General features: G+C 34.0%; 2 non-coding genes across 2 annotated transcripts; both read right to left on the reverse strand.

The window, feature by feature from the left end:
- Nucleotides 1-3,190: 3,190 nt before the first annotated feature.
- LOC112773087 (uncharacterized) lies at nucleotides 3,191-6,238 on the reverse strand. Its single transcript, XR_011876623.1, has 2 exons — nucleotides 6,070-6,238; nucleotides 3,191-3,491 (listed from the first exon to the last, which is right to left on the reverse strand). It is a non-coding gene; the product is annotated as an uncharacterized protein (transcript).
- A 5,173-nt stretch (nucleotides 6,239-11,411) lies between these two features.
- Nucleotides 11,412-11,519, reverse strand: LOC112774040 (small nucleolar RNA R71). The gene has a single exon (XR_003188553.1). It is a non-coding gene; the product is annotated as a small nucleolar RNA R71 (small nucleolar RNA).
- Between the last annotated feature and the right edge of the window lie 506 nt (nucleotides 11,520-12,025).

Below are 12,025 nucleotides of genomic sequence, written 5' to 3' on the forward strand. Positions count from 1 at the left end.
GTTGAAAAAGGACTGCTGATGCTGTTGGATTCTGACCTCCCTGCACTCAAAGTGGATTTTATGGAGCTACATAACTCGAAATGGCGCGCTTCCAATTGCGTTGGAAAGTAGACATCCAGGGATTTCCAGCAATGTATAATAGTCCATACTTTGCTCAAGGATAGACGACGTAAACTGGCGTTCAACGCCAGTTTTCTGCCCAATTCTGGCGTCCAGCGCCAGAAAAGGATTAAAAGTTGGAGTTCAATGCCAGAAATGGATCCAAACCTGGCGTTGAACGCCCAAAACAACTTATGCACGTGAAATATTTAAGTCTCAGCCCCAGCACACACCAAGTGAGCCCCAGAAGTGGATCTCTGCACTATCTGTCATAGTCTACTCACTTTTTGTAAACCTAGGCTACTAGTTTAATATTTAAACAACTTTTAGAGACTTATTTTGTATCTCATGACATTTTTAGATCAAAATTTTGTACACTTTGATGGCATGAGTCTCTAAACTCCATTGTTGGGGGTGAGGAGCTCTGCTGTGTCTCAATGAATTAATGCAAGTATTTCTGTTTTCTATTCAAACATGCGTGTTCCTATCTAAGATATCCATTCGTGCCTAACTATGGAGAAGGTGATGATCAGTGACATTCATCACCTTCCTCAATCCATGAACGTGTGTCTGACAACCACCTCCGTTCTACATCAGATTGAATGAATATCTCTTAGATTCCTTAATCAGAATCTCCGTGGTATAAGCTAGATTGATGGCGGCATTCATGAGAATCCGAAAAGTCTAAACCTTGTCTGTGGTATTCCGAGTAGGATTCAGGGATTGAATGACTGTGACAAGCTTCAAACTCGCGAGTGCTGGGCGTAGTGACAGACGCAAAAGGAGGGTGAATCCTATTCCAGCATGATCGGGAACCTCAGATGATTAGCCGTGCTGTGATAGAGCATTTGGACCATTTTCACAAGAGGAGGGGATGTAACCATTGACAACGGTGATGCCCCAACACACAGCTTGTCATAGAAGGACGTGCGTGCGTGAATCAGAGAACAGAGGAAAGCAGAGATTCAGAAGACAAAGCATCTCCAAAACTCCAACATATTCTCCATTACTGCATAACAAGTAACTTTTAACCCATGCTCTCTTGTTCATTCGCAATTCAACTGATAAATATAATTGACTTCCTGACTAAGAATTGCAAGATAACCATAGATTGCTTCAAACCAACAATCTCCGTGGGATTCGACCCTTACTCACGCAAGGTATTACTTGGACGACCCAATGCACTTGCTGGTTAGTGGTACGAGTTGTGAAAAGTGTGATTCACAATTCGTGCACCAGATGCCAAAACTATTCAGAAGCAAAAAGCTACTAGTTCTGCTCATCTAATTGAAACTGAGCTTCATTGAAAACTTTGAGATTTATTGTATCCTTCTCTTCTTTTATCGAACTTTGTTTTTGGTTACTTTGGGACAAGCAACAGTTTAAGTTTGGTGTTCTGATGAGCGGATATTTTATATGCTTTTTGACATCATTTTCAAATAGTTTTTGTTATGTTTTATTTAAGTTTTATTATGTTTTCATAGGTTTTAGTGAAAAATTTATATTTTTGGATTCTACTTTGAGTTTGTGTGTTTTATGGTGATTTCAGATATTTTCTGGCTGAAATTGAGGAGCTTGAGCAAAAGTCTGATTCAGAAACAGAGAAAGCACTGCAGATGCTATCAGGATCTGACCTCTGTGCACTCGAAGGAGCTTTTCTGGAGTTACAGAAGTCCAAATGGCACGCTCTCAACGGCTTTGGAAAGCTAACATAAGGGGCTTCCAGAAATAAATAATAGTCCATACTTTACTTCGGAAATGAAGGTTCAAAACTGGCATTCAAAGTCAGCCACCAGCCCCATTCCTGGCGTCCAGTGCCCACAGGGGAGGAGCTGGCGTCCTGCGCCCAAAAGGGAATCCCTAGCCAGCGTTCAACACCCTAAGAGGTACTAGCTCATGGAGACACTTAAAACTCAACCCAAACACTCACCAGGTGATCTCCAGAAGTGGATTTTTGCACCTCTAATACTAATCTATCGTATTTCTATAATCCTTAGTCATTAGATTAGTATATATAGGAGAAGATCACCCTTGTTTAGGATCTTCTTCCTACCCCATTCGAATTCATCACTAATTTTGTACAGTGTGAGTCACTAACCTCCTAAGGTTAAGGTTAGGAGCTCTGCTGAATTTCATGGATCAATAATATTACTGTTCTAGTTCAATATGTCTGATTCTATTCTCTTATACAACCTCGTTCTTCAGCTTATGAATTGAGGGTAACCCGTGACAATCACCCTTGTTCTACATTGGTTCCATGCAAGTCCTGACCCGGATAGCATTGAACCAAAGCTAGAGATTGCATTGCGGATTCCAATAGAGTACCTGGACAACTTTGGATACGTGACATAAAATTTCGTTGACTGTGGGTAAGTGAAGTCTCTGTGGCGTTAAGGCTAGAGTCAGAGAATCATCACTTTCTAATCCGAAAGATCTGCCTTGTCTGTGGCATCTTGAGTAGGATCGTGAAGAGGAGTGGATTGCTTAGAGCTTCATCTTTTACTACAGTGAGAAACTTAGAGGTGACTTGATGAGAAGACATGAATCACTTCAACATGGTGGATTGTTGTAGTAGAGGAGGTTAACTTGATGAGAGGACATGAGTTAATCACTTATGACTGCTATTGAAGGAATCAGAAAGTTATTGAAGAAGACAATAAAAAAAGTTAATCCGAAAAGATAAAACATCTCTGAAGCCTCAACATTCTCTTACCATTGATTTCACTCCTATCTAGTAACGTTTTATTTATTTATCTGTTTTTATGCGTTTTCTTGTGACAACTATATTTTCTATCTGTCTAACTAAGATCTGCAAAATAACTACTACTTGCTCAAACCAACAATCTCCGTGGAATCGACCCTCACTCACCTGAGGTATTACTTAGACGACCCGGTATATTTGCTGATCTATTTGCGCGAAACGTGCGGAGCCAGTTTCGTGCACCATGTGTATATATATATTATTTAAGTAATTTATTATTTTTTATCATTAATATACTTAAAAATATGGACTAAAAATAATTATTAAATTACTAAATTAAAAATATTAGATAAATAAATAATGACTAAAATAATGATAAAAAACAATAAATTCTACTAACACTCGAATATTTCTCTATTTAAAATATATGTTTACAGAATTAGCAAGATGGATTGGAAAAGCTAGCCAATGCTGGGAGTCCTAATGACCTTGTCAGATTCATCAACATAAATTCGAACTCGTTGGGATCGAAAATCAAAAGTGACAGAATAACCCGGTGGAATCAGCTGGATATCAGCCTCACCCATCTCCTTCTTTATCTTTTTCTGTGCTTCTTCAGAAGTGGTGCCTACCAGCTTTGGCCAACTTGTTTTCTTGAGATTGTTTGATTCTACAGGTTGATTGTATGACACTGATAACAAGATGTTAAACATGTTATAAAAAAATTATATACATGGACTATGCCGTAAGTTTAATCATTATGCAGGCTCTGAATTGTTAAGCAACTATTAATCACTTAATTATATTTTATATTGAGAAAAAATTTTAAATAATTTCTAATAATTATTTCAAAAAACAACAAAATTTTTTATAAATTTTTTTTTTTATTTTTGATTTTTATTTTTCTGAGATAAATTAGACATTCTGTTAATATTTTTTTTGTATTAATAAAATAAATCTACGATATAGAATAGAAATAATTATTGAAAGACAATACAAAAATATATTAGTACAGATGTAACATCAATGATGATATTACCAATTATTATCTTTGAGCCAATGATTATGCTTCTGAAAATAGCTGAGGTCTGATAACTAGAAAATATTAGTTGTTATTATTTATGTATTTTCGTAATGGCAATTGATTGTGTTTTTACAACTATGACATAAAAATAAACAAATTCTTTTGTTGGCGGTTCAATGTTGGAATATTTGGAGAGCTCGAAATACTTGGATTTTAGAAGAGGTGAAGAGAAGTCATGAATTGAGATAGTGGAGGCGACGAAGAAGATGATTCGAGAAGATCAAAGTGTTTGAAAACCAAGATTAAAGAAAGCTCACTTTCCCTTTCTTATTTCTTTTATTCTTACAGAACTTATTTTTAAATTGGCTATTGTCTTTTGGTATGTTCAGGATAAATGTATTCTTTAATTTTTATTCAAAGAATAAAATTTATTATCTTTGATAATAAAAAAAACTATACGTGTATTTATAAAAAAACAAATGATGGCTAATATTATATGTATTTAATATATACATAGTATTTTTTAAAAAAATACATATATTTAGTATATAAATAATAAATTCGTATATATATCAGCACTAATTATCAGCAACCTATGGAAGACAACAATGTGTCCGTGGATATTCAATTTTTCATTTGATTGCTCTGCGGTTGCAGATTGTGATCGTCTTTTTAGCCGGCCGGGGACTGCTTTTCTGTGGAGGATACAAGAAGCTCTTGAAAAAAGGCAAAAGAAAGAAAGACTGGGTACTTTCACAGTTTCACTTCTGGCTTTAATTGCTATAACTAAATAAACTTTTATAATCAAAATACTCTAAAGTTTGATGTTTCTTATTTTTCAAATTAGAAAGTAACCATTATATCTCTAGGTTTAGAGGTATTTATAGCTTAGATCATATTTACATTGGATATGTAATTTGTAAATATATCTTTAGATTTATTTATATCTTATTTATTAAATATAATTTTAAAAAAATTTAGAGGGTCAGTAATTTTTGTGTTTTTTAGTCAGCACTTAACTATCAAAACAAAAGTGAGTGATCTCTCACCATTAGATATAATCTCACATCATTAAAAATATTATTGATGGTCAATTGATGGTTACAAAACACCAAAATTACTGGTCCCCTAACATTTCTCTATAATTTTATATCTCTATATCTTTATCTCAATATTTATTCTTATAAACAAATACAACCTAACATGTATAGAATATACACTAATTATGAATTACAAGTGATTAGGACTCGAGGTTAATTTTAGGTGTTTATTTAATTAATTGTTGTCGGCTTTGTGATAAGGATGAGTTGAGCTGTAGTATTTCATAATTTGAATATATATATGTTCTTGATTAGGTTCTTATATTGTCTCGGAAATGTATTAGGGGATATATACACACACAAAGGTAGCTAATTAAATTAAAGTACTAATTTTATAATAGCATAAATCATAAATAAAGTTTGGAGTTTGGACTGTTATAGCATACATGCCACTTTAATTTTGGCTCAATTTTTTTTTGTGTTTTTGATAAAATAGCTGCTTCTCTTCTTTTTCATTTTTTTATTTAAAAACTTAAAGGCATTTGAGAGAGGGAGAGGGAGAGGGAGAGAGTGAGTGTTGGTCACACGATTTTAAACTCAAAAGAGATTAAAAAAATTAAATCATTAAACTGTACATTCAATTACTGTTAAATAATACTAGGAAACTAATATTATATTAGTCAATTTTAATTAATATTAAATAAGTTGTCAAAAAAAATTAATATCTAAAATTCACTAAAATAAATTTTTTATTTAATTATTTAAATTTTAGATATTTTTAGTTGAGTTTTCATTAATTTTATTTTTAAGAGTTTTAGATTTTTTCTTATATCAAATATTGACAATAATATTAGTTGTTCTATATTAATTTCCAAGACTTTCTGAATTACTATTTGATATGGTAAGTTAAATATAAAACTAAAAAACATAAAATAAATAAAAGTGAATATAAACAACAATTTAATCCATAGTTATAACTTAAATGCGTAAAAATTGAAATACCAACATAAACACAGAACAGTATAAAAGTATAGATTGAGGTGAATTTTAATCTAAACCTCTATATAATTTTTCCGTGTTTTCACACATACATGAATGATTTTGCGATTATACAAAATTAATTAAAGAGTTAACAGAATCAATTTTTCTTTTTAATTTGCACGAAATATAATAATATTTGGAAATAGCAAAAAATTATGACTTACTTGGCAACCCCTCATTAGGCTTTTCCAGAGGAGGATTAGCTGATCTTTGTCCTTCATCTTTTTCTTCCATGAATAATAACTCAGAAGCTAAGGATGTGAATGCTATTTTTTTTAACGATTGCTTAGCGATGAAAGTTATATATATCTCAAGCTTGAACCTTAAGGATGAAGGAATAATAACGTAACTGAAGAATATATATATGAAATGGCGGTGTTAAACGTTGCCACCTCTTTTTTGGACATTTGTGTTGATGAGACAAAAAATGTAGACTTTTCCAATGTCTCTCATTGATTTTGTCGTGCCGCGTCATCTTACTTTGGATTGATTAAAATTCTTTTGTTTGTTTTTGCCATCCTTAATAGGAAACCATAGTATAGATATAGATAGATATTAATTTTGCATAGTTGCATGCATGTAGGTAGATGCATTGATTAAGTTGCTTGCCCTTTTACCTTTGTCCTTTGATTGTGATTAGCATGAGGACATGCTAGTGTTTAAGTGTGAGAGAATCGATAAATCTATATTTGACAATAAATTTTAGATTGAATTGAGTGGATTTCATCATATAAACCCACATTTATTCACCTAAATAGTATACTTTTGTGTTCTCTTTGTAAATTGTGCCTAATTGTGAAAACATGCTATTTTGTGCCTAATTTAATCAATTTTATTCCACTTTTATTCTATTCGATACCTTGATTATTTTGATGAGTGATTTCAGGTGTAATTGGATGGAATGGCTTGATAAGAGTGGAAGAAAAGCATGCAATTAAGAGAGAACATGAAGAAAACAAAGGAGAAGCACACAGCCAAGTGTGCATATGCATAACTCTATGTGCGTACGCAAAAGAAGGAAATCAGCATGTGTGCGTACGCACAGGTCCTGTGCGTGCCTTCATTAAAAACTCACATGACTCGCATTTTGGGAGGTTTACAAGCCCATTTCTGAAGGCTTTGAGGCATATATAGAAGGGCTATCAACACAAATTCATACCTTACAATATACAATACATACAGTTAGATAGTTTTTAGGTTAGTTTTAGGTTAGTTTTTCTCTCAATTTTTCTTAGGTTTCATTAGGGTTTATATTTCAAGTTACAATTTCCAATTTTGATCTTGGATTCTAGCTATTTTCATTGTAAGTATTTCTTTAATTTTCTTTTTTATTGTACTACTTGTTCTATTTTTTTTATACTTTAATTTTCTTTGTCAATATATACATAGTTTGCAATTTTGAGTTTTAGTTAATGAAATTCATGTTTGATGGTTATTATATGTTTGTTTGAGTTACTAGTGTTGATCTTGATCATTTGTGGTTCATAGTTTTTATCATTTTCTTAACTTTGCAATGTTTTATGATTATGCCCACCATGTGTTTGATAAAATGTCATTTTTGATTATGGGTTAGATTTTCACCCCTTGGCTTGGGGAAATGAGTATATGGAGTACTAGAGTCATAATGTCTAACATTTAGTGATAATTCTTGGACTATTAGTTGTTATTGTTTCCACTAACGCTAGCTTCTTACTAAGGTAATTAGTAAGATAGCTAGAATTTGTGGATTAATAATAATTATACTCACTTGACTTACTGATGAGCGGATAATTTATACGCTTTTTGGCATTGTTTTTAGTATGTTTTTAGCATATTTTAATTAGTTTTTATTATATTTTTATTAGTTTTTAAATAAAAATCACTCTTCTGGACATTACTATGAGTTTGTGTATTTTTCTGTGATTTCAGGTATTTTCTGGCTGAAATTGAGGGACCTTAGCAAAAATCTGATTCAGAGGCTGAAAAAGGACTGCAGATGCTGTTGGATTCTGACCTCCCTGCACTCAAAGTGGATTTTCTGGAGCTACAGAAGCCCAATTAGCGCGCTCTTAATTGCGTTGGAAAGTAGATATCCTGGGCTTTCCAGAAATATATAATAGTCCATACTTTGCCCGAGATTTGATGGCCCAAACAAGCGTTCCAAGTCAGCTCAAGAATTCTGGCGTTTAACTCCAAAACTGGCATAAAAGCTGGAGTTAAACGCCCAAACTGGCACAAAAGCTGGCGTTTAACTCCAAGAACAGTCTCTACGCATGGAAGCTTCAATGCTCAGCCCAAGCACACACCAAGTGGGCCCGGAAGAAGATTTCTGCATTAATTACCTATTTCTGTAAACCCTAGGTTACTAGTTCTCTATAAATAGGACCTTTTGCTATTGTATTTTCACACTTTTCATACAATTGATCACGTTTTGGGAGGCTGGCCATTCGGCCATGCCTAGACCTTGTTCTTATGTATTTTCAACGGTGGAGTTTCTACACACCATAGATTAAGGTGTGGAGCTCTGCTATTCTTCATGAATTAATACAAAGTACTATTGTTTTTCTATTCAACTCAAGTCTATTTCTTCTCCAAGATATTCATTCGTTCTTCAACTTGATGAATGTGATGATCCGTGACACTCATCATCATTCTCACCTATGAACATATGCCTGACAACCACCTCTGTTCTACTAGCAATGGCTTGAATGCGTATCTCTTGGGTTTCTAATCTAAGATTGGAACCTTCGTGGTATAGGCTAGAATTATTGGCGGCCATTCCTGAGATCCGGAACGTCTAAACCTTGTCTGTGGTATTCTGAGTAGGATCTGGAAAGGGATGACTGTGACGAGCTTCAAACTCACAATTGTTGGGCGTGTGACAGACGCAAAAGGATCAATGGATCCTATTCCAGCATGATCGAGAACCGACAGATGATTAGCCGTGGGGTGACAGCGCATTTGGAACGTTTTCACTGAGAGGACGGGAAGTAGCCATTGACAACAGTGATGCCCAACATAAAGCTTGCCATGGAAAGGAGTATGAATGATTAGAAGAAGGCAATAGGAAAGCAGAGGTTCAGGAGGAACAAAGCATCTTCATACGCTTGTCTGAAATTCCAACCAAAGAATTACATAAGTATCTCTATCTTTATTTTATGTTTTATTCATATTTTAATTATCAATTCTCCATCACCATCTGAATTCGCCTGACTGAGATTTACAAGGTGACCATAGCTTGCTTCAAGCCGATAGTCTCCGTGGGATCGACCCTTACTCACGTAAGGTATTACTTGGACGACCCAGTGCACTTGCTGGTTAGTTGTGCAGAATTGTGACAAAGTTTGATTCACGTTTAAGAGCTCCAAGTCCTTTGGCGCCATTGTTGATTATCACAATTTCACATACCAAGTTTTTGGCGCCGTTGCCGGGGATTGTTCAAGTTTGGACAACTGACGGTTCATCTTGTTGCTTAGATTAGGTACTTTTCTTTTTATTTTTCAGAATTTTTAAGAATGAATTCTAGAGTTTCAAGGTGATGTCCTTATCATCACAAAAGCTGATTGATTCTCATCAATTTAGCTGCTGAATGTAATCTCCTGCTGAAGCTTGGCCAACCATGTCTAATCTTTTTAGACTGAAGCTTTAGACTAACATTGCATGATTCCTGAAATTCTTATTAAAAGTTTTGAATCCCTTTATTTTCTTTTCCATATAAGTTTTGAAAACCACAAAAAATTTTATAAAATCATAAAAATCAAAAATATTTTATGTTTCTTGTTTGAGTCTAGTGTCAATTTTTATGTTTGGTGTCAATTGCATTCTTCTTGCATTTTTCGAAAATATGCAATATGTTCTTCATTAATCTTCAACTTGTTCTTGATGATTTCATTGCTCTGATCTTTAAATTCTCTTGTTTTGTGTGTTTTATTGTTTCTCATATGCATTCTCAATTTGTTAGTGTCTCCTATATGAAAATTTTTAAGTTTGGTGTCCTGCATGCATTGTTTATTTGATCTTAGTTGCATTTTTTTTGTTATTTCTCATCATTAAAAATTCAAAAATATTTTCAAAATTGTGTCTTTTCAAGTCAATAATACAGAGAATTGAAGATTCAGAACATTCAGCAGAGGAATCAAACAGAAAAAGCTAGGCGTTCAAAATGCCCAGTGAAGAAGGAAAACTGGCGTTTAAACGCCAGCCAGGGTACCTGGCTGGGCGTTTAACGCCCAAAAGGGTAGAATTTTGGGCGTTAAACGCCAGAATGGATAAACGCCCAGAAGGACACTAGAGGGAAGATTTTGTTTTTAATTCAAATTTTTTTTCAAATCTTCATAATTTTTCAAAATCAAATCTTTTTCAAATCATATCTTTTTAATCATATCTCTTCAAAATCAATTTCTTTCCATTTTTTTTATTTTCAAAAATCCTTATTATAATTAAATATTTACTTCAAAATTTTCAAGTTGTTACTTGCCTATTAAGAAAAGATCAAAAGTTTTAATTCTAGAATCATATCTTCTAATTTCTTGTTAGTCAAGTAATCAACTTTAATTTTAAAACTTTCTCTTTTTAATTTGATCTTCAATCATATCTTCTCAATCATATCTTCTCAATCACATCTTTTTCAAAATTAACTCTCAATCATATCTTTTTGATTTCTAATTTCAAAATCTTTTTCAAAAATCACTTAATTTCTTTCCCAATCTTAATTTTCGAAAATCTCAATCAAATTTTCAAAATTTCTTTTTATTATTTCAAAATCTTTTTAATTTATTTTCGAAAATTCTTCCCCTCTTCTCACATCCTTCTATTTAAGGGACTAACACTCCTCCTGAAGGTGCAATTCGAACTCTATCCTTCTTTATATGTTCGAATTCTCTTCTATCTACCTTATTCTTCTATTCTTCTTTTCCTCTGACACATCAAGGAATCTCTATACTGTGACATAGAGGATTCCCTACTTTTTTGTTCTCTTCTCTTTCATATGAGCAGGAATAAAGATAAAGGCATACTTGTTCAAACTGATTCTGAACCTGAAAGGACCTTGAAGAGAAAGCTAAGAGAAGCTAAAGCACAATTCTCTCTAGAGGGCCTAACAGAGCTTTTCAAAGAAGAAGAAACCATGGCAGCCGAAAACAACAATGCCAACAATGCAAGGAAGGTGCTTGGTGACTTTACTGCACCTACTCCCGACTTCTATGGGAGAAGCATCTCAATCTCTGCCATTGGATCAAACAACTTTGAGCTTAAGCCTCAATTAGTTTCTCTAATGCAACAGAATTGTAAGTTTCATGGACTTCCATTGGAAGATCCTTATCAGTTCTTAGCTAAATTCTTGCAAATCTGTGACACTGTCAAGACTAATGGAGTTGACCCTGAAGTCTACAGACTTATGCTTTTTCCTTTTGCTGTAAGAGATAGAGCTAGGACATGGTTGGATTCACAACCTAAAGAAAGCTTGAACTCTTGGAAAAAGCTAGTCAATGCCTTCTTGGCAAAGTTCTTTCCACCTCAAAAATTGAGCAAGCTTAGAGTGGAAGTCAAAACCTTCAGACAGAAGGAAGGAGAATCCCTCTATGAAGCTTGGGAAAGATACAAGCAATTGATCAGAAGGTGCCCTTCTGACATGCTTTTAGAATGGAGCATCATAGGTATTTTCTATGATGGTCTGTCTGAACTATCCAAGATGTCATTAGATAGCTCTGCTGGAGGATCTCTTCATCTAAAGAAGATGCCTGCAGAAGCTCAGGAACTCATTGAAATGGTTACAAATAACCAATTCATGTACACTTCTGAAAGGAATTCTGTGAATAATGGGACAAATCAGAAGAAAGGAGTTCTTGAGATTGATACTCTGAATGCCATATTGGCTCAGAATAAAATATTGACTCAGCAAGTCAATATGATTTCTCAGAGTCTGTCTGGAATGCAAGCAGCAACAGGCAGTACTAAGGAAACTTCCTCTGAAAAAAAAGCTTATGATCCTGAGAACCCAGCAATGGAAGAGGTGAATTACATGGGAGAACCCTATGGAAACACCTATAATCCTTCATGGAGAAATCATCCAAATCTCTCATGGAAGGATCAACAGAGACCTTAACAAGGTTTCAACAACAATAATGGTGGAAGAAACAGGTT

This window comes from Arachis hypogaea, chromosome 18 (genome assembly GCF_003086295.3).
Source record: "Arachis hypogaea cultivar Tifrunner chromosome 18, arahy.Tifrunner.gnm2.J5K5, whole genome shotgun sequence".
NCBI classification, from domain to species: domain Eukaryota; kingdom Viridiplantae; phylum Streptophyta; class Magnoliopsida; order Fabales; family Fabaceae; genus Arachis; species Arachis hypogaea.